Here is a 20,512-nt window from a genome sequence, read left to right on the forward strand (position 1 = left end):
GAACACACAGAAACAGTCTTGGGAGAATCACGTTTTGAGGGGTCAAATGAGCTCCAAATACAAAAATTCTAGGTGTTCTAGAAATTAGACCTGAATACCTTTCCAATGAGCTATCATGGGCTCAATTTGGATGCCAAGAAGGCCTTCAAAAGAGAACTGAAAGTGGCGCTATGCATTGAGCCAGTGGCGCTGCGCATAGAGCAAATTTTGCTCAGGATGCCTATTTTTCTAGTTTTTGACTATGATCATGGATTCTCTCTCATGGTGAATGATTTACTATTGTAAATGATGTCATGGCTTGTAAATATGATGGTTAAAAATTTGTAGAGGGTAGATTCATTTCTTTAGGAGTTAGTTTGAAGTCAAATGAATCAGTTTTTCACTTTTGGAGGCAAGTTGTTGATAATGCCTATATTCCTGTTCCTTGTTTAGTATCCATTAGATCAGCTCCTCATCTTAGGGATTTGACCCCTGAAGATGGGAGGAGGTTGAATGCTTGTCTATATCTTCTTCTTCTTTCTCTTTGTGAGAGGTTGGATTCAGTTGGATGTTCATGTACTAAACACATATCACTTTGTAGCAATTTTGGCAAGAAACTAATAAAGTTGCAGCTATTTTTATGGGATCCATGTGGTATGGCCTTTAGCATGTGTTTCTTCTTCTTTTATTATGTTCTCATGTTATTTATGTATGCCTCTTTCATATAATTGCTTCTAATTGGTTGTTTTCAAGTCAGATAGGTGGAATACATTAGGTTTAATGCTCTGCCTTGGGAAAACACTAATATTTCATGTTTTTCCTACTGTTTAGGAAGGATTCATGACTTGGTCATGCCCTTCTTAGCTCCTCACCAATCTAGCATTTCACCCCATCAAGCCTGAAGTGCTGAAGCTTATACCTACCTTGCCCCATAGAATCCCCTGCAATTTTGACTTAGTTTCCCAGACCCAAATTTCCTAGCTCCTCTTGATCTGGCAAAAACACCAACAACTTCAATTAAAACCTTTGAGCTACTATGCCTAGCATAAAATATTGTTCCTGATCTAGTCATCTTGACTGAGATTCATAAGGAGAGAGCCCTCTCCCAGCCTGGTAGGGCTAGCTACTAGGCTAAGCGTGGTTTGTGGTTACCCTGTCTTGCCTCCCTTCAGCTTGAGGTTCAATCTAGGTGATAATAACTGTGATCGCTGATCCTAGTGTAGGATCAGATCTTGCACCATTGCCAACACATAAAATCCTTGCAGTAGATCCCAACCTCTTTGATCACCACCTCGTTTTGAGCAGCTTCAACCACGACGGCAAGATTGATCCAAAGGAAACTGAGATCGAATCTGTGAAGGACGAAAGATGGAGATTGGCTACGACCAGTTTTGCTAATTGTCTAATTTTGAAGGCCAAAAAGCTAAATTCTGCATTTGGTTATGTAATCGGTTGAATGATCTATTTTGGCCTTTAGCCAAAGATCTATATAATGTAGAATGTAAATAGGACTATGGGGAAGTTTTTGATAGTAGAAGAGAACAGAGACACAGCCAGAGAGGCGGTAATAGGTTGCTGTATTTTGTTATCGCCCGAATCTGGGCTGGACGATGTGTTAATGTATGTACTTGCCTCAGTGAATTAATAAAAGGGAGCTCCCCCTCATGTTTTAAAAATTGCATTTCTGTATTTGAGTTGATGAATCGATTAAGGTACTGAGAAGCGTTTTTATTTAAAGGAGAAACGCACTAGTTGGATAGGGTCCAACCAACCCAGCATGTTTACCCCATTTCTTGTTTTCCTATAATTTGTGTTTACATTGTCAAGTGTGATTTAATTTTAAGTACATGCATTCCTGTCTGAGTGAGTGAAAGCGGATCCGTTGTGTGAAGTAGATAAATTCCTGCAGTTGATTTCAGATAGGTTTTCCTCTGCCTGGACCAAGTAGGAGAGATAACCTTGCACCAGTGCATGTTGGTGTGATATCTCCTTTTTTGCAATTCTGTTTGATTGGTTTTCCCCACCTAGTCCAAGCAGGAGAAATGAACCTGCACCAGTGCATGTTGGTGTGATGCAGCAGGCCTTCTTAGTCTACTTCCCACAATCTTCTTTCTCTCATTAAATGCTCATGGTAGGATGAATGTATATTGATTGTTTCTTTATTCCTGCACTCTGTTAGGATCAGAAACATTCACTTTTTATGTGTGCAATTTGATTTAATAGTATATTAGCACTTGCAATAATTAAGCACTCATTTTAAGAATTAAATGCTAAGTGCAGGAAGCTCTGATCCGGTGCAAGAACTAGTTTCTTGCCACGGGATCTGAGTGCTTTGAACCTAGAAAAGTTCAAGCCCTTGCAGGAAGTAAAAAATCCTTTAGTAAAGACACCATTTATACCTTCTACATAAATCTTTGTTCCTGCACTAGTGCAAGCAGACTGTGATAGTACATGACAGATTAGTACAAGAAAGAAATCTCTAAAGGAGCAGGTTTAAGGGCCCATTTGATGAGACTGCTAAGTGTCTCTGCTAAAGAAAAACACACACTCAGTAGTTAAACAATAATTAGCTAGAGTGATTTCCCTTTATCTTTAATTCCCTCTTGCAAATGCATTCTTCCTTGTTCCAATCTTAGATTATTTTGATGGTTCAAGTTGCCTTTTTCTCTTTTTAATTTGATTCTGCAATCTTTCCTTTAAAGAAAGTAGCGATTTATATTAGAAACATTCATACCATCTCTGGCATTTCCTGTGATTCATCTCTAAGTTTACAGATCCCCTGGGTTGAAAAATTAAGTGTTGAGGAATTTTCTTAAGTGTAATTCCTACACCCAATAAATATCATGGTCCAAAGATACCTTGGACCATATACCTCAGACCAAAACCATGGTTTTCAACATGTACACGCTTTGCTTTCTATGGGAGTGCATGTGTAAGTCATACGCTATTTATGTTATGAGTACTTGCATGTATATGCTGCTTGGACTAATTGAACTTGCGTGTATCTCTTAAACTGCTCTTACATCATCTTCTTCCTTCAACTTCTTTATTCTAATCAATAGACCTTAGTTCCATCTTCCTAATCCTCTGTACCATTTCCCTATCGCCTCTGAATATTGTTGTTAGCCTGTTATCAAAACTGAGTTGACCTGTACAGTTTCCAACAAGGAAAATACTTGTATAATAATGCCAGCAGCGTCATGTATAGCGCTGGAAGTAGTACTGACACAGGCTTTCAAAGAAGGCTTGGACCCTCCTATCGCGTTCGCAAGCCGAAGATTATCCAAAGCGGAGAAGATCTATTCCACCACTGAGCACGAAGGGCTAGCTATGGTGTATGTGCTCCAGAAGTTTAGGCACTATTTGCTGGGAGGCCATTTTAAGATGTTTACGGATCACTCCACGCTAAAGTACCTAGTCAATAAGCCTGTGTTGTGAAGGAGAATTTGCAGGTGGCTCTTATTATTCCAAGAGTATGATTTTGAAGTTATTGTGAAGCCTGGATGACTGAACGTTGGACAAGACCATTTTTCGTGCAACAAAAAAGGGGAGGAACCCACTAACTTGGAAGAAGGATTACCTAATGCATAGCTATTTGTAGTGTGCGTCGCGGATGGTCATTTCGAGGATATAATACATTTCCTAATGACATGTACTACATCGGAAGGATACACTTTCCAAAAGAAGAAGGAATTAGTAGTGCGAGTGGCAGATTTCTTTGTCATTGCTGGGCATCTGTACAAAATGGGGTCTGATGAGATATTGCGACGGTATGTACCTGAATTCAAAGGAAGCAGCATCCTCGTAGATGCTCATGGGGGCGCCACGGGAGGACATTGTGCAGACTAGTAGGCCATCGTGGACAGATGATATGCCTTTCAATCCACAAATGACATTGCAACCCTTTGAGAAATGGGTGATAGATTTTGTGGGACCCATTCATCCCCAAGGAAAGACAGGGGCAAGATACGTTATCACTGCGACGGAGTATTTGACTTGTTGGGTGGAGGCACAACTTGTGAAGGATTGCATAGGCATGACTGTTGCAAAGTTCCTCTTTGAGCACGTACTGACGCGATTTGGCTATCCAAATATCTTGATGCGTGATCATAGTATGCACTTCCTGAATGAGACGATCAGCGCGCTGACAGAGGAATTTCAGGTATATCACCAAAAGAGTATGCCTTATCACCCGCAGGCTAATGGGATAGTGGAAGCATTCAATAAAGTGCTCGAAAACGTGCTAACCAAGGTTTACAATGCTCAACGAAGTGATTGGGACCTACACATACCTGAAGTACTATGGGCTTATCGAATGACATGCAAGAAATTCACTAGACAAACCCCCTTTAGGCTTGTTTATGGTCTTGAAGTAGTAATGCCTATGGAATAGATTGTGCCTAGTCTGTGCATAGAAGTGCTCACAGGTATGACGGATCACGGAGCCTTGGAGGAAAGGCTTGCACAATTGGATGAACTTTGATTCAGGAGCATTGATCTTAGAAGAATAATTGTATTTTTGTTTTGAGGAAGTTGGTTTCCTAAGTGCTGAATTAATGTAATTATTAAGGTTTTGAGTGATTTTAATGAGAGAAGCTAGAATAGGGATTTAATTAAGTATTTTCAGGCATATTTATAAATGTTCTCGAATGTAGGAGAACATGAGAGATTTAGGATAGTTGAGAGATTGAGAGATTTGAGAATCAGTTGTAAATCTTAGATTAGGAATTGGTTTCATGATTTTGTGTATTAGAGAGGATCCTTAGAGATAAGGAAGAGATTCTAGGATTTTGTTGAGAAGCTTATGGATCTAAACCAGGAATTGATTATGGAATCCTTTTGTATAAATGTAAGCCTAAAAGGCATAGTCAAGTTAGATAGTTAGCTGGTTAGCTAGTTAGAGGTTTGATTGTAAGCCTATAGGTAGGTAGGAAAACAGAGGCCACTGATTAGAATATCAGGCCAGAGAGAGAGACTCTTATGTAAATACTTGTTTATTAATACAAACAACTCGATTTTGAGTTCATGTGTGTGTATTGAGTAATTGAGATATAAATTGTGTATGATCTTGAGTTATTCTACGTAACAGAGGTTGCAGGTGCAGAATCAAAGGAGAAATATAGAGAAGAGTAACAGAGAGATGTTACGGCTTTACACATACAGACAGTATAGGAGGAAGCCTTTAATGTTATAGTGAAGGTGAAGGAAGCATAAAGGCACGAGTGGAGTTAAATCAAGAGGGAATTGTGTGGCAGAACAACTAAATATAGAACCCTAGAAGAAACCTAAAACCACAAAATAACACTGAAGAAACGACATAAAAACGAAGTAAAGGGAAGAATGAAGAAGTGAGATGTCTATGCATAGGAGCCATTGGATCAATAAGATCAACAGATGAGATTGTTTGTGATAAGCGGCCAGGATTAAGTCGTGTAGAATGGAGTCAAGAAATGAACGGCAGAGATTAACTTAAGTGTTAGCAGAAGAGGAATATGGAGGAGCCATTGCAACCGTCTGATGGATGAAGATCTATGGTCATCGCGTGCCAATAAGCTCGGGCATTAATCAAGGAAGAAAGGCGGGTTTATAAGCAAAAGCGGGTTATCGAGTGGAGAAAAAGTGGTAAGTGGTAATTCGGGGTGGTCACCCGATTCCATTTAGCAGTCGACACGTAGCACGTAAGAGGAGAGAGGAAACCTATTTATCGGGCAGGTAATGCTCATGCAAGTAGCTCACCCGATATCATTGTTGATTGTTGGATCAAGTGTGTTTTGATCAATGGTGGAGAATTGCCAGTTAGTCTTATTGATCGGGGAAGTCAACAATCGTCGGATTGAATGGTGAGATCAACGGTAGAGGTTGAAGTCGATAAGTCTTGGGAAAGAGCGGACCTGAGAAGTTTATCAACATGAGTTTAAGTTTGTTTGAGTTCCGAAGGATGAGTGGTGATATGACATGACAACCGTTGATCTGATGAAGTGAAATCAATGGTGGAGGTTGAACGTGATGAGAGAGCATCGATAAATGTGCAAAGGCCGAGGAAAGGTGAAAAGGTAAGTTCAAGTGTGGTTTATGTTATATTTCTAATATATAAGAATTATAATGGAAATAAAGTGGATAAAAGTTTTATGGGTTAAGTTGAATATAACCAAAGTTAAAGAGTGGGATTTGGTTAATATGTGCAGGGTATAAGAAATAACCAAAGTTTATGAGGGTGTATAAAGTTCTGATGGAAATGTTAATGAGGGGTTAGACTATTGCATAGTCAAATATAATGTTTCCGCAATAAACTTAATTAAGAACATTAAACCTTGGTTTAAGAAGGTTTTCACCATGGATCAGGTGATTAAGGATTGGGAAGAGTGACATGAAATTTTAGTTGCATAATGTGGGTATTGTCGGCTTAGGCTGGCATCATTTTGGTATCAGAGAAAAATTGTGGTTGAAACAATTGATATCAGAACAGAATAAGGAATTTCTATATAAAAGGTCTTTGAGAAAATTTAGAATAGAGTTATGTTTTAAGATGTGTATGTAGGCAAGAAGAGATCAGATTTTAATATGACAAACAGTAGGCACACAGAGATAAAGTGTAGCAGAACTTGCAGATGCAAAGAAATAGAGGACAATCCATTCAAAGTGCAGGTGAATGGTAGAACAAGATCATGCAGAGATATTGAAGGTAAGATGATATGTTTTTATTTTAATTTTCTTTGAAGATTGGAGAGTTTGTGGTCTTTACATTGATGCACATGTAGCAACATAAAAAGGTGAGAATATTGCAGCAATCTGGAGCAAGGAGTGCTCAATTGGTTCCAGAGGAAAGAACTAGAAAGATGTCAAAATACTGAGCTCAGAGGAGAGAAGTTTAGTGAGACATATGTAGCAAGAAGGAGACTTATTACTGCAGAGGTATTTTTGTAGCTCACAAAGGCAATTCCACAGAGGATGTGGGTAGAATTGCTAAGGGATGAAGGAAGCTGGTAAGAGTTTCTAAGTGAAAGAAGAGGTGGTAAAAACCAAGTATTTCATTGTGATTGAAATATAAGAGGACAATTGTGTTCTTAGAAGATGCAGATGAGTTGAAGCCTAGAAGGAGCAGAGAGAAGTTCTAAAAAGAGGTTCTAGAGACAGAGAACCAAGGGCTTGCCAAAAGGCCAAGTACAAAGGAAAGCTTGGTGAGGTAAGTGGCAGTGGGGATGACTTGTTATTGCAGAGGCTTTAATGCAACTCATAGTAAATGAGTAAGGAGCTCATGAAGATAGAGATGGAGAAGAAGATGACTACTAATAGTCAGAATAGAGGCTCTGAGGAAAACCACAACAGAAGGAAAGTGAAGAAGGAGGATGCCAAGGTAGATGGCAAGAGAATGAGTCAAGAGGAAATTGACAAAGAGATTGCTGAGATGAAAGAACAACTCAATATATTAAGGATGATACTTGAGGAAAGCCAAATACTAGGTTGGGTATTAAAGAAGAAGCCAGTGAAGTGGTCTAAGTTACAGAGAAGGCTACAGCAGAAGCAAGTAAAGTGGCTGATGGAAAAACTCAGAGAAGCTGAGTTGGAAATGGAAGTGTCCATTTGTGAACCAGAGCAGGGTGAAGTTCTGGGTGAAGAAGAAGGAATTATTGATGATTTTCTGAACTATTAGACAAATGTAGACCAGCAGGAGAATGTAAAACCTTATATTGTTGAATCTAATAATTTTGATGTGATTACAGGTTTTGTAGAGGATGAGCAATATTTTGAAGCTGTCAAAAGTATGGAAGAGTATCTTTCAGAAGATAAAAACTCTAAAGTAAAGAATGATGGAGAATGTCTCTTGAATGAGAAAAGCAGTGAATTATTGCAGTAGAAAGAATTTAGTAATACATTGATGTTTGAAGCTGTGAAAACACAGGAAAAATTTCTTGTGAAAGGAGATGAAATTCAGTCTGAAGAACTGATATGTGAAGCAACAGTTGAGACTATTGAACCTTGTAATTTTCAAACTGATAATTTGTGTATAAATGCAGGAATCATAAGTAATGATGAAGTACTTATGAAGTGTGTAGACTCTATTATTTGTTTTCTGGAGTATGTCCCTTTGCGCAAGCCTAAGTCCAAGGTACCAAAGGACATCAATGAGAGTAAGACTCCCCTGCAAACCCCTCTGTTGCCGAATGAAATTGTTTTCGACAGTCTGTGCTTAGCATGAGTGCCGCTGCTGAAACTTGAAGACTGGGACTTGGCAAACCACGAGAAGTTCCCACACCTGGAAACTGAGCAGCTGATGCATTGCATCATTGATACGAATACGAGAATGGCCACATTGGAGCCACGAAGGTGGCTCAAGGGGGTAGAAAAGGCAGGGTTGTTCAACCTACTCTGGGTGCTGCATTATAACCACACCCCGGTGACAGTTTTTGTCATCAAGCAGCTAGTGTGTTTGGTGCATGATGGGTGTCTGTGGCTGGAGGAGCCGATACCCATCATAGATAGGTTGATTCAATGAATAACATGCCTTCTATATACAGGTGAGAATCTAGCCATGATCTTTGGTAGAAAGGTTGGTGAGCAGGCTCTCGCAGAATCAATGAGGGAAAAATTTAAATCGGTGAAGGTAGCCACATAGATCCTCGCAGGGAAAGTATTGAGGAAGTGTCACGCCGATGAGGTGCCAACGCCTATCATCATGCTCGCAAAAAAATGCACTAAAGGAGTCCAGTTCAACTGGTCAGGCTACCTTCGCGAAGAGTTCCTGGCAAACTGCCACAAAGCACAAGAGCTCAGCAAGTAGTTACACTATGCGTGGCTCTTGCTGTCAATTGTGTTGGTAGCATGGGAGCTACCAGAGGATATCTAGTTCCCATTGGTCCCATTAGACATCCCTAAAGCAGCAAAGTACGCTTTGTTGTGGGCGACCAATGATGCGCAGTGAGTCCGGGACAGCAAGATCTTCTGGATCTTGATGGAGATGAACATCAAGATGGCCATCAATCGCAAGCCGCAATTGTCGCCTATGGTGTATGCCAACCTGCAGGGCTACGCCGAGTTCAAAGTTGATTTACATTAAGTATCCATCAGGGTGCAGAAGGACCCTGCGCAGAAGTAGTAGGACTTGCCGTATCTAGCCATGGATGATGCCACTGATGTAGTGCTTGATCAATGGTTGGTGGAGTGGCGCACTACCACAGACTTGGTAGTCAGTGGGAGCAAGTCTGCCGCGTAGAAGAAGAAGGAGGAGGCCAAGTTGAAGATGGCACAAATAGTCAAGAAGAGGAAAAAGGAGGCCACTGATAAGGCCCAGGTGGAGCAGGTAGGAAAGTAGACAGGTGGAGCAGGTAGGAAATTAGACAGGTGGAACAGAGGATGGCTTTGATAAAAGCCCAAGGTCACCTTCACCTGAGACAAAAGAGGAAGAAACAGAACAGCACGACGTGGACCCTTAGGAGACATCTGCCCATATTAAGTGCCCAAGAGAGCTGGAGAAGGGAGGGTCCAGGAAGAAATCAAAGGCAACCAAGACCTCCCTGGACCCTATCACATTGACAGAGGGTGATTTACATGATATCGGTGACACAGTTAGGGATGTCAACATGGAGGTCCTGCAACAATTTGAACAACAACAACAGATCATCCTAGGTGCTATCCTGACAAGGTTGTAGGAGTTGCAAACCCGTGCATCGCAGGCTGTATGGTGTCTACCAGCTTGGCTATCGGCACTTCATAGGTTGCCGATATGCTGCGCATGAAAGCTTCCACTACCATATTGCTACTGCATGGAGCAATGACCACAAAAAATGAGGCTGAAAGGCCCACTATCAGCGCCCTAAAGGGAGTTGGGTTGAACTTGGTAGTGATTCCCTGTGAAGCACTCCACCTCTTGCAGGATGGAGTAATTGCAGAACTGAGGGCCTGAGATCACCGTGCCCTCCAAGTGATTAGGGAACAACAGATCAACAATGAGAAGATGGCCCTACAGTGAAATGCTACCATCACTACTGAGACTGAGGCAACCAATCAGAGCAAGAGGATTATGTAGGTCATTGAGGAGGTGTGCTGAATGGTCCCAAATTTGGCAATTCTAGAGGAGGATCTAGTCGAGGTATGCATCCGCAAATTAGCCACAGGGGTGTGCGACACTCGGACTGAGATGGTGGAGGTTCAGTTGGAGTTGAGCCTGCAAATTACAGAGCTACAGTTGAGGGCCAAGCCTTCAACACCGCTAGAAGTAAAGGAACAATGGGAAACTGCTATGACAGAGGCAGTAGCAGTGGTGGAGAATGTAGTAGCAGACTACATGCAGTTGTTCGAGCAGTCATTTGAGGTCCTGACAAGTTTGCAGGAGCACCCCAATATACAGAGGCTAGAGATGGAAGTGTGTGAGCTAAAACAACACTAGGATGAGGTTAAGGGCACAACGCGAAGCGTTACGCTGACACGAAGACTAGCCAAGCTGCAGCAGGCCAAGCAGTTGAAGGAATAGGTGGACGCAGCACTGCATGTTGGGTGTGGAGCCTGATTATCTTTTGTATTGAAAGGTATTGCTACATTGGACCCTAGTTCGTAATGGGGTGGCAACGTCACCCGTAAAATATTTGTTGTAGGGGAGGTCCAGGGGGGTGGGGCTGCGACCTTTAGGAGCCCCCCCTGGCAGGGGATCAGGGGTAGTGCCTTCAAAGTTAAAAATAGATGTAAAATTGCCTGTTAAAATGTTGTAATTTCGTAGTCAATCTGGGCCATTCATTAGGCAGAGATCTGATGGTAGAAGTTATGTTTAATTTAGAGGTTTTTTCCCTAGAAGGCAACCCCTCACTACATATGAGGGAATTGTATTGCGTCTATGTAGATATGTATTCTGAGCGAGAAGAGAGAGGAGATTGAGAGTGAAGAGGGAATTACAGTGGATCTGCTGTAGGTATTATCTCTTTAGTTTCCTAGATAATATAAAAGGAAGAACTGGCTGTTTCTCTGTGGACGTAGCCCAAACTAGGTGAACCACATATATCTCTATCTCTCTTGTTTTATACGTTTTTTGTGTTTATATTTCTGCAATATTTTATGTGTTCCATTGCTTTGTAATATATAATTTTCTAACACTACACAAGGAAGCAGTGTTGAAGGCGAGACTAAATCCCTGGCTGAAGGAAGCTTATGCAGCCATAGGAAATATTGAAGGCAAGCTTGCGACTCTACATGCAACACAACAAAAGCTTCAGGCTGACAGCATAGGAGCAGTGACCAAGCAGATAGTAGAAGACGTGAAGCAGGCAACAACTTAGTGCATGACTGAGGTAGCAGTCATAAGGGCTGAGATGGAAGGGCTTCGCGCAAATATCTCCGCACTACCGAGTGACTCGAGGGTGAGTCACGATGTTTGTGTTGGGGGCCTATTGGGAGAGGGATGCCCCAAGGACAATTTTGTGGCTAAAAGCCCATCTTTGAGTCAAATTTTGTAATAAAATTGTAAGGACTCCGCATTTTGTGGTTGCAGAGCATGAAGGTGCCATAAGTCATCAAGGGTTTTCCTCCCTTAGTTTTGTAAAGTAAAGTTGGCTGTAAGAGATCTACCCATGGTCTGCGGACCCCATGGGATTGTAAAGAAAGAGCTAAGATCTAAGTAGTTAGAGGGAGGAATCATGTAAGAAAGTCATAGCTATGAAGTAAGAAGTCTAAGTCCTAGGTTCTTGCGTAGTTAGAGGCTTTGTAGCTGAGTGCATAGAGGCCTATGGTAGAAGTCCACAGCTGAGTTCGCGAACCCCTGTAGTTGTGTGCACAGGGTGGATAAAGTTTGTAAATTCTTTGAAAATATCAATAAGGAGAATTATTCTGCTATTTTAGTGTCTTTGCTCTGTTGATGCATCTCAATATGTTATTTATGAATGTCCTTTATTATGCTTATATGATGCATGAATGAATGCAATTACATTAGATAACTAAACTCAATTACGGTTATCTTTTTACGTGGGGTTAACTATAATTGTTGGATAAGATAAGAAAGTTGCTTAGATTAATTAGGGAATCTGCACAGCACGCTGCCATAGCAATGTGAAAGTGCCTGAGCAGCAGGCTAGGGCTGCATGAAGGTCGATCGTACCCTTTCATGGAGGTATCGAAGGATAGAATTGTTAGGATATTTTGACACATAGAAATAGTTAAGTATAACTTGGTCTAGTGTAGAGTTAAGTAAAGTGTGTTTCTTTACTATGTACTTTTGTAACTTACAATCCAACAGTCACGATATGTAGTGATCCGATGGTTCATTCTCTCCTCGGTATTACCAACACTTGATCCGTGGCTTAACACCTGATTGGTCCATAATCTCTATTTAAAGAGCATGGAGGCTCATTTGCAGGGTAACCGTTCATGAGAGAAGCTTATGTAAATTTTCATTCTTTTATTAATAAATTTCCTGAAGTGGTCACGTTGGCTCAGGCCGTGGACTATTTCCCTCTTTGAGGGTTTTAACCACATCAAGAATATTGGTGTATTGATCTGTGATTTGTTTGTGAGCAGTGTCCTTTGGTGTTTTGTCTGAGGAACTTACCTTGTAAATTCCTACATGGTATCTGAGGGCTCATCTTGTAAGCCCTAGAGTGAAGCGACCTACGTGAAGGTAGGGATAGAGGGAATCAAACGACATCACAACCATCTTAGGGTGTGGAAACTTGGTTCGAGCGTCCCCCCATACTGCTTCAGGTGAGACTTCGGTCTGCGCTCCACGGGCTGATGTTGAAGGGTCTAATAGTGTAGGGATTTGTTTGGCTAATTAACAATGAACTTGGGTCAGGCCCCCTCAATCCAACAATGATGGATGACATCTTGCGGCCATTCACGAACTCATTTGTAGTGGTAAACTTGGATGACATCCTGATCTTCAACTAGATTTGGGAAGAGCACCTCCACCACATTCAACAAGTTCTCCAAACACTACGGCAACACCAACTGTGTGCCAATTTGGAGAGATGCACCTTTTTCATGACCTGGGTTTAGTATTTGGGATACATTATTGATGAACCGGGGGTGCATGTGGATCCAGCCAAGATCCAAATTCATTCATGATTGGCCAACCCCAACCACTCTGATAGAGCTCCGCAACTTTCTAGGTCTTGCCAATTTCTACCACTGGTTCGTGTTGGGGTTCTCCCTTATAACTTGGCCCTTGAGTGAAGTCACCAAAGGAGGAGCAAAAGAAAAATTCTTTTGGTCTGAATCTCAACATAAGGCATTCGTAGAGTTTAAACATCACCTCTGCTCTGCACCAGTGCTCACATTACCACACTTGCAACAACCATTTGAGATCGAGACAAATGACTCTAACTATGATATTGGGGAAGACCTTACTCAACATGGTCATCCAGTGGCATATCACAGTGAGACACTTTCAGAGATAGTCTGAAAGTATCCCACTTATGACAAATATATGTATTCCATTGTTTAGGCTTGTTGACAATGGAAGCATTACATTTTGGGGAAGGAAACGATCATCCACACAGACCACCAACCCCTGCAGTTCATACAGATGCAAGGGAAGCTGCAAAATGATTACCATCAGAAGTGTTCCACATACCTGAAACAATTCCATTTGAATATCAAGTACAAGAAGGGAAGCACAAATAATGTTGCAGATTGCTTCAGCCGACCTCCGAACATGGTGTTAACTACCATTCTCAACTCTTGTGGGCATAAGACTTCTGATTGGCCACTTCTCTACAAAAGCGACCCAGAATTCAGCCACACATACCATACGATCTTAGAGGGTCAGAAAGTTCCATATTTTCACTTCCAGGATGCTTTGTTATGCTACATGGGACACCTTTGTGTTTCTTCAAGCGAGCATGTGAAGATGATTTGGGAAGCGCATTATAGTCAGGTCGCTGGGCATTTCAGGTTGAGAAAATGGTGGCAGTACTGCAGAAGTAATTCTTTGGTTGAATCTTCGACAGGGTGTCGTGAAGTACATTAGATCCTGCACTGTGTGTGCCATTGCCAAACCGACCATTAAGAAGAAAGGTATCTATACTCCACTGCCTACCCTACTCTACCTTGGGAATCCATCTCCATGGATTACATGTCAGGCCTTCCTTATACTAAGCATGGAAATGACTCTGTTTTTGTGGTCATCGATAGATTCTCGAAGATGGCCATTATGGTGGATTGCAAGAAGAGTATCACAACAGAAGCCACTACTAAACTCTTCTTTGAACGAGTGTGGGTACACTTTGGGATCCTACAGTCTATCATCTCAGATCAGGAAAACAAGTTCCTCAATACATTTTGGTCCAGTCTCTGGTCGATGCTGGACACCAAGCTCACTAAGTCCACAGCTTCCATCCCCAAACTGATAGTTAGACAAAGGTCGTCAACGAGATTATCGTACACATTCTGCGCATGTACAACTCAAAACATCCATGCACATGGGATGAGAGCCTCCCCTATGTCCAGCACAGCTACAACCAGGCTCTCCACAACTTTACTAGCCACAACCCTTTTCAGGTGGGCTTGGGATTCTAGCCACTATGTCCCATTGATGTGGCCATACCATTTTGCAGCAACTCCGACAAATTCAACTCATGTCCAGTCTAAGGCCGACAAGGAAAATAGCTTCATTGAGCACATTTAACACATCCTCCAATAGGTCCATGACATATTGGAAAAAGCTAATGCTAAGTACAAGCAACGACATGATCAACATCGGGTGCCACACAAGTTCCAGGCGGGTGACAAAGTTTGGCTACATTTGCAGAAGGAATGCCTCGTTGGGCCCCACCGCAAGATTTGCCCGCTTCGATATGGGCCATACACCATCACCAAGGTTGTGGGAGATAATGATTTTGAGGTCAGCATTCCCCCATTCCTTAGCCTTCACCTAGTGTTCAATGTGGATCGCCTTCGGCCATACTTTCCACCATTAATGGACACATCCGACATTGCAGAACAACTCACACCAATAGAGTTAAATCCAGATTGCATGGAACAAGATGCAACTGATCAGATCATGGAAACATAGATCAAGAACAATCACTAGTAGAAGATCAAACTCTATCAAGTTGTCAAAGCCGACCAACTTCTACACCAAGTCAAATGGATCACTAGGGAACAAGTTCAACATAAGTTTCCTCATCTCATGGAGGAACTCAACACAATGGAGATCATTGCTTCCTAAGGGGGGAGGAATGATCCAGGTGGATATTGGTGGCCACCTGCCTATTCCACTTGGACCCTCCCCATTTTTTTGTCAGTTTTTTTTTTTAGTTTCCTTAATTGTAGCACAATTTACTATTTTTGGTAGTTTTTCGGGTCCTGAACTTGCAGAGCCATTTTGATGCCCTAAATGACGTTTTTTTTTGGAAATATTCCTTTGGGTGATTGAATAGAAATCATGTTTTAAGTCTTAGTCCTCGGATAGATCTTTCCAACGAGGTATCATGCACATCAAACAGAGATAATATGACCAAGTTACGACCTTGGGAAGTTGGCTGCCCAACTAACCCCAATGGGGCTCATAAACTCTTGGTGTTACATCTCCTTGGGTTAGGGTTTTGGTTGTTTAGGGTTTTCTCTTATTATTTAATAATAAAAAGGCCCTTGATCCTCATTGTAACTTAGTTCAGAGGCATGTAGCTGCCACATCTCTTCTCAAAGATAAGCTACCATTGCCCAAGCTAGTCTCATTTCCATTCTGTTTGTAAGCATATTTCATTATTTGATATTAATGAAAGGAAGTGTTATTTCTGATGCATCTATGTATTTATGGTTATATCTGTAATTTGTTTCATTCTTATTTAAATTTGGATCATTCTTTCTCTAACTTTAATAGAGTGTCAATCCTACTTTTCATAATCGGGCATGACCTACTGTGGGATTTAGGTACTCCATTTCCTTGGGGATAATAATTAGTATAAATTTTCAACACAATCCCATTTTCCAATGAAAAATCATATAATGTTAATGATGATAAATATATAGCATTATGGAAAAGACAAGTGAGGTTGGAACGCCGAACTTTGTAATAATATTTTGATTTAGAAATTGGATTACCTGCTGGTCATTCAGTTATCTAAGGGGGACAACTTCAACCCACCTTCTAAAATAATCCATTGTTGTGAGAATGTATCTGTGTTGTTTCAAGGAATGGAGTGATTTATTCGATGAAATCTAAGCCCCATTGCTGAATGGTTCCTCAACTTCAATGGGTTGGAGTGGGGCAATTGATCGTCTTTATTTTCTAAGACACTTTTGACAAATGGAAAATTTGTTTACATATGCATGAGCATCCTTATAAAATGTAGGCCAATAATAACCTTCTCTCACTAATTTGTGAGTTGTCTTATCATTGGCATAATTTCCTCTTGTCGGTCCATCGTGAAGCTCTTTCAAGACCTTCTAGAATTCATGGCATTCTAAACACCTCAACAAAAATCCATTTTGATGTTTTTGAAATAATACTTCATGGATTAATTGATATGATAGAGCCTTCAATGATAAGGCCTTTTTATATTTTGATGATAAATGAGATGGCAAGGTTCTCTACTCCAAATATTGCCTTATTTCTACGTATCTAGAGGATGTTGTATTCAATGGGGTTGCAAAATCATTATTATACATTTCAATTTCTTGCTCCCATCTTAACATTTCTTCTTCATGGTAGTCTACGACGTAAATAGCAAGCTTACATAGGCCATGACATTTGAAATTATGAGTAGGATTGAATTACATGTCACACTCTTGTAGGAATTTCATCTAGTTGGCTCTTCTTTCCTTTATTTTATGTTGCACAAATAGAGATCTAACTGTAGGACGAGGAACGAAAACTATAACATGATTTTTAAGAATATATGGCCTAAAATGTTTAACCACCTTGTACATAATGTAAGCTTTCTTATTCACATCTACATAATTCAATTTCTTGGCATTCTTGTACTCATAAAATATCTAGGCCATTCATTTCCTTGATCATCCTTTTGAGTGAGAAAAACCGCTAATGAAGAGTCTGAAGAAAAACTATAGAACATGAAATATTTTTCAAAGGTAGGACTGAAGAGGGTGGGGGATTTGACTATGGTTTCTTTATTTGGGCAAAAAATTTCTTCTCTCTTTGATTCCATTTGTAAACCACATCCTTCTTTATCATATCGTGTAATGGCTTCACAATTTAGGTATTATCCGAAATGATGTTTTGAAGAAAATTATTTTTTCCCAAAAAAGAGTACAATTCCTTCTTACCATTTGGATTAAAAATTTGAGCGATCGATTTCATGAATTTAGGGCCTATCTTGATACCACTCTTTTCAATGATACGTCCTAAGATATTTCCTTTAGGCATGGAAAAGAATATTTTGTTAGGATTGAGTGTTATGCCATATTTCTTGCAACATCCAAAAAATTGTCTCAAATTATGGAAATGATTTTATCTTTTCTTTGAGAACATTGTAACATCATCAAGATACACCATCCCACTCTGGCTAGTCATTCCTCTAAATGCAATATCTATTGCTCTCTGAAATGTCACATGCATATAAAGGCAAAGGTTCCCCACTTGGTTTTGAAAGTTGTCTTTAGTATATTTGGCTGAACTACCAATACTTGGTTGTGGCTAGAAAAATCTGTCTAATAATGAAAATATCTCTGAACCCAAGATTTTTTAGAGTATCTACTCCATTGAGGGAATCTAGTATTTATATTTGTTTGAAGCCCAATTAATATTACAAAAATCAACACGTAAATGGATTACACTATATTTCTTCCTCACAGGGACTAGGTGTGTGGCCCATGTTGCATTCCTGACATTAAAAAAATCATGCATCCAAAAACTTCTTTAATTCCTTTTGCATCAGAGGCTCAAGTGTTGGATTTAACTTTCTTAATTTCTACTGAAATGTCTTGAACCCTCTTTGATCAAAATGACATGTTTAATAATCCTTGTATCATATGTCTTTAGGTCTTCATACATCCAAGAAAAAATATGATGGTACTATCTGAATAGATGAATAAATTACCATCTTTCGTTTAGAGAACAACCGATACCGATATTAACAAACTTAGGTTCTAATTCCATCCCGAGATTTATTTGTACATGCAATAGTATTGAACTCTGGGTCTTTGTATTGTGGGGGAGGCTTTAAATTGATTCTACAAGTTGAACAACGTTTCTAGTGATACAACACCTTTGGGAATTGGGTTTCCCTCTCGCTCATTAACCATTTCTTGCAAATTTTTATTGTGTTCATCCTCATCTATTTCCGCATCTTTGAATATGTTCATGTTAACAAGAAAATATAATATTTTTTGATCATCACTGAAAATGAACATGTTAGTTATATTATCAAGGACAACATATTTATAAATTATTTCTATATAAAATCCATCCCTAATAGGTGTGAACCTAGCAGCTGCATTGGATAACATATCTGCTGCAACGTTATTAATTCTTGGCACTGATTTAATGTTAGAAGATTTGAAAGAATAAATCAATCACCATACTTCATGTTTGTAGTTTTTCAGATGAGGTGAAGGGAAATGAATAGTATTACGCACCTGTTTGGTAATAATTTTAGAATCACCAATTACCTTCAAACATTATACCTTTAGGTCTATAAATTTACTCAGTGTTAGATGATCCAAAAATAATTTATTATCATAGGTTATAAAATTGAAATAAAATAATTATTAATTTAAGAAATTAAATTAATAATTATTATTCTAGAATGATTAATTAATGGAGACAATTAGAAATTAGTATATTGTTGTAACAAGATATGACTCTCCAAATGTGTCGTATCTTAGGCTCTATTTTAGGAGATTAGTTAGCTAGTTGGTTTGAATAGCATTTAATGTAAATGGACACTTGTTATTTAATAAGTGATCCATAATTAGAGGTAGTTAGGACATGGAGCTTATAAATAACTCATTGCAAGAGTGTTTGGTTGTTCGGGTGTAAACTCTTGCAAATCAATTATGTAATTGTTTTTTTCTGATTAATAAAATTACGTGTCTGAGGACACTTCTGCCATTATTGTGGTATCAGAGCTCCAGTAATGTTGCAGTGGATGTGAGGAGGATCTTTCAACTCAACAAAGTCCTGGAAAACTCCATTCAGTTGGCCAGCAAATCATTGGTATGGAAATTGTCTGGCTTTTTGTTTAAAAGGAAAGGGAATTTTATTATTGATTTTAGATTTTTTTTTTTAAATCTAAAAATCATTTTTTATTATTGTAAAAAATTTGCACTCTGTTTTCATGAGATAAGGGGGAAGTGCTTTGAACAAATTTGCTGCAACCATTTTTTTTTATTTCTCTTGTTGCCCCAAGAAGACGTCGGCACTCGAGCTCTCAATCACGTTCCAGGTCACCTTCAGGTTCCCGCTCAAGGTCTGCTGATTTATCCGCAAGCGCGTGAAAGGAAAATCGCGCCGATCGTGCTTCTGCTGTGACGAAATCGCAAGAGGCCGATCTCTGTTTCTTTTGTTTGCAGACTGGTAGACCTACCCGAAGTCTGCGTGGAGGGGCAGGTGTTGAGGCGGCCATTCAAGCACTGTTTGTATTTTTTTCATTTCCGATAAACACGCTGGTCGTGTTGTTGATGTATCCGTGCGCATTATCTCCATGACCGATAAAAATTGAGGTTGAATTCCTTTCAATTTCACCAAATCTTCAAAGAATCTATGATGCTCAATTATCATTTTCTATAATGGATATATCAAACCAAGATCTGAATTGTGATGCCTGTGGAGATTTGAGTGAAGTGCGAGGCATTTCTACACTCTGTGCTTGTAGGAGATTATTTCAGTGACATATCCACTCAATTTTTCGATTTGACCTATTTGTTCCACAATTCATAAGAGTCAAGTGGTTGTTGTGGCTGTGAAGGAATAATTGGTGTCTGAATGATCTCTTCATAGTCTTATGTGTCCACGCAAAATGGCATCAAGATCTACGACATAAGAGTTCGGTGGTTGGAAATTGCATTTCTTTTCCATTTGCATTCGTTAAATTCCTCCAAAAGGATCAACCCACGATCACATGGATTGTAAAAATGGATCCAGCGCTGAAGTCTACAACATAGGAGGTGTGATCATCGAGTATGAGACCATTGATCTGGATTTGAGATGTACTTTTTGGATTGAAGATTTAGATATTTGAGGAACATCTGCAGTGTTGTTATTTCTCGAGGCGCTCAACAACAACCTTTGCAACTACACAAGATGTGATTGGGTCAACTGCTCCCAGATCCACGTCTGAGATCCGCTAAGGATAAATTTGTAAATTAAGCTTGACATCCAAGTCATCTCTCAGGGCCGTGTTGTTATTTTCGTGCAAGATAAAAGGTGTATTATTTTGTATTTGGAGTAATATGGAGATTTTTATTTGTAATTTGTAAATTGGAGAGATAAGGTTTGTTGGGTAATTTCTTTCAAGAAGTTATTTTTTATTTTTTTTTCAATTGGGATCATCACATTGTAACTCAAAGTATTTTTACTTTGAGGGGGGGTAATTTTTTTTTACTAGATTGTGCAAAAGCACCATTGTAAAAAGTCAAATTTTGAAAGTTG

This window comes from Pinus tabuliformis, chromosome 5_2, assembly GCF_031772625.1.
Source record: "Pinus tabuliformis cultivar Carrire ecotype Pingquan chromosome 5_2, CPIR1, whole genome shotgun sequence".
Taxonomy (NCBI): Eukaryota; Viridiplantae; Streptophyta; class Pinopsida; order Pinales; family Pinaceae; genus Pinus; species Pinus tabuliformis.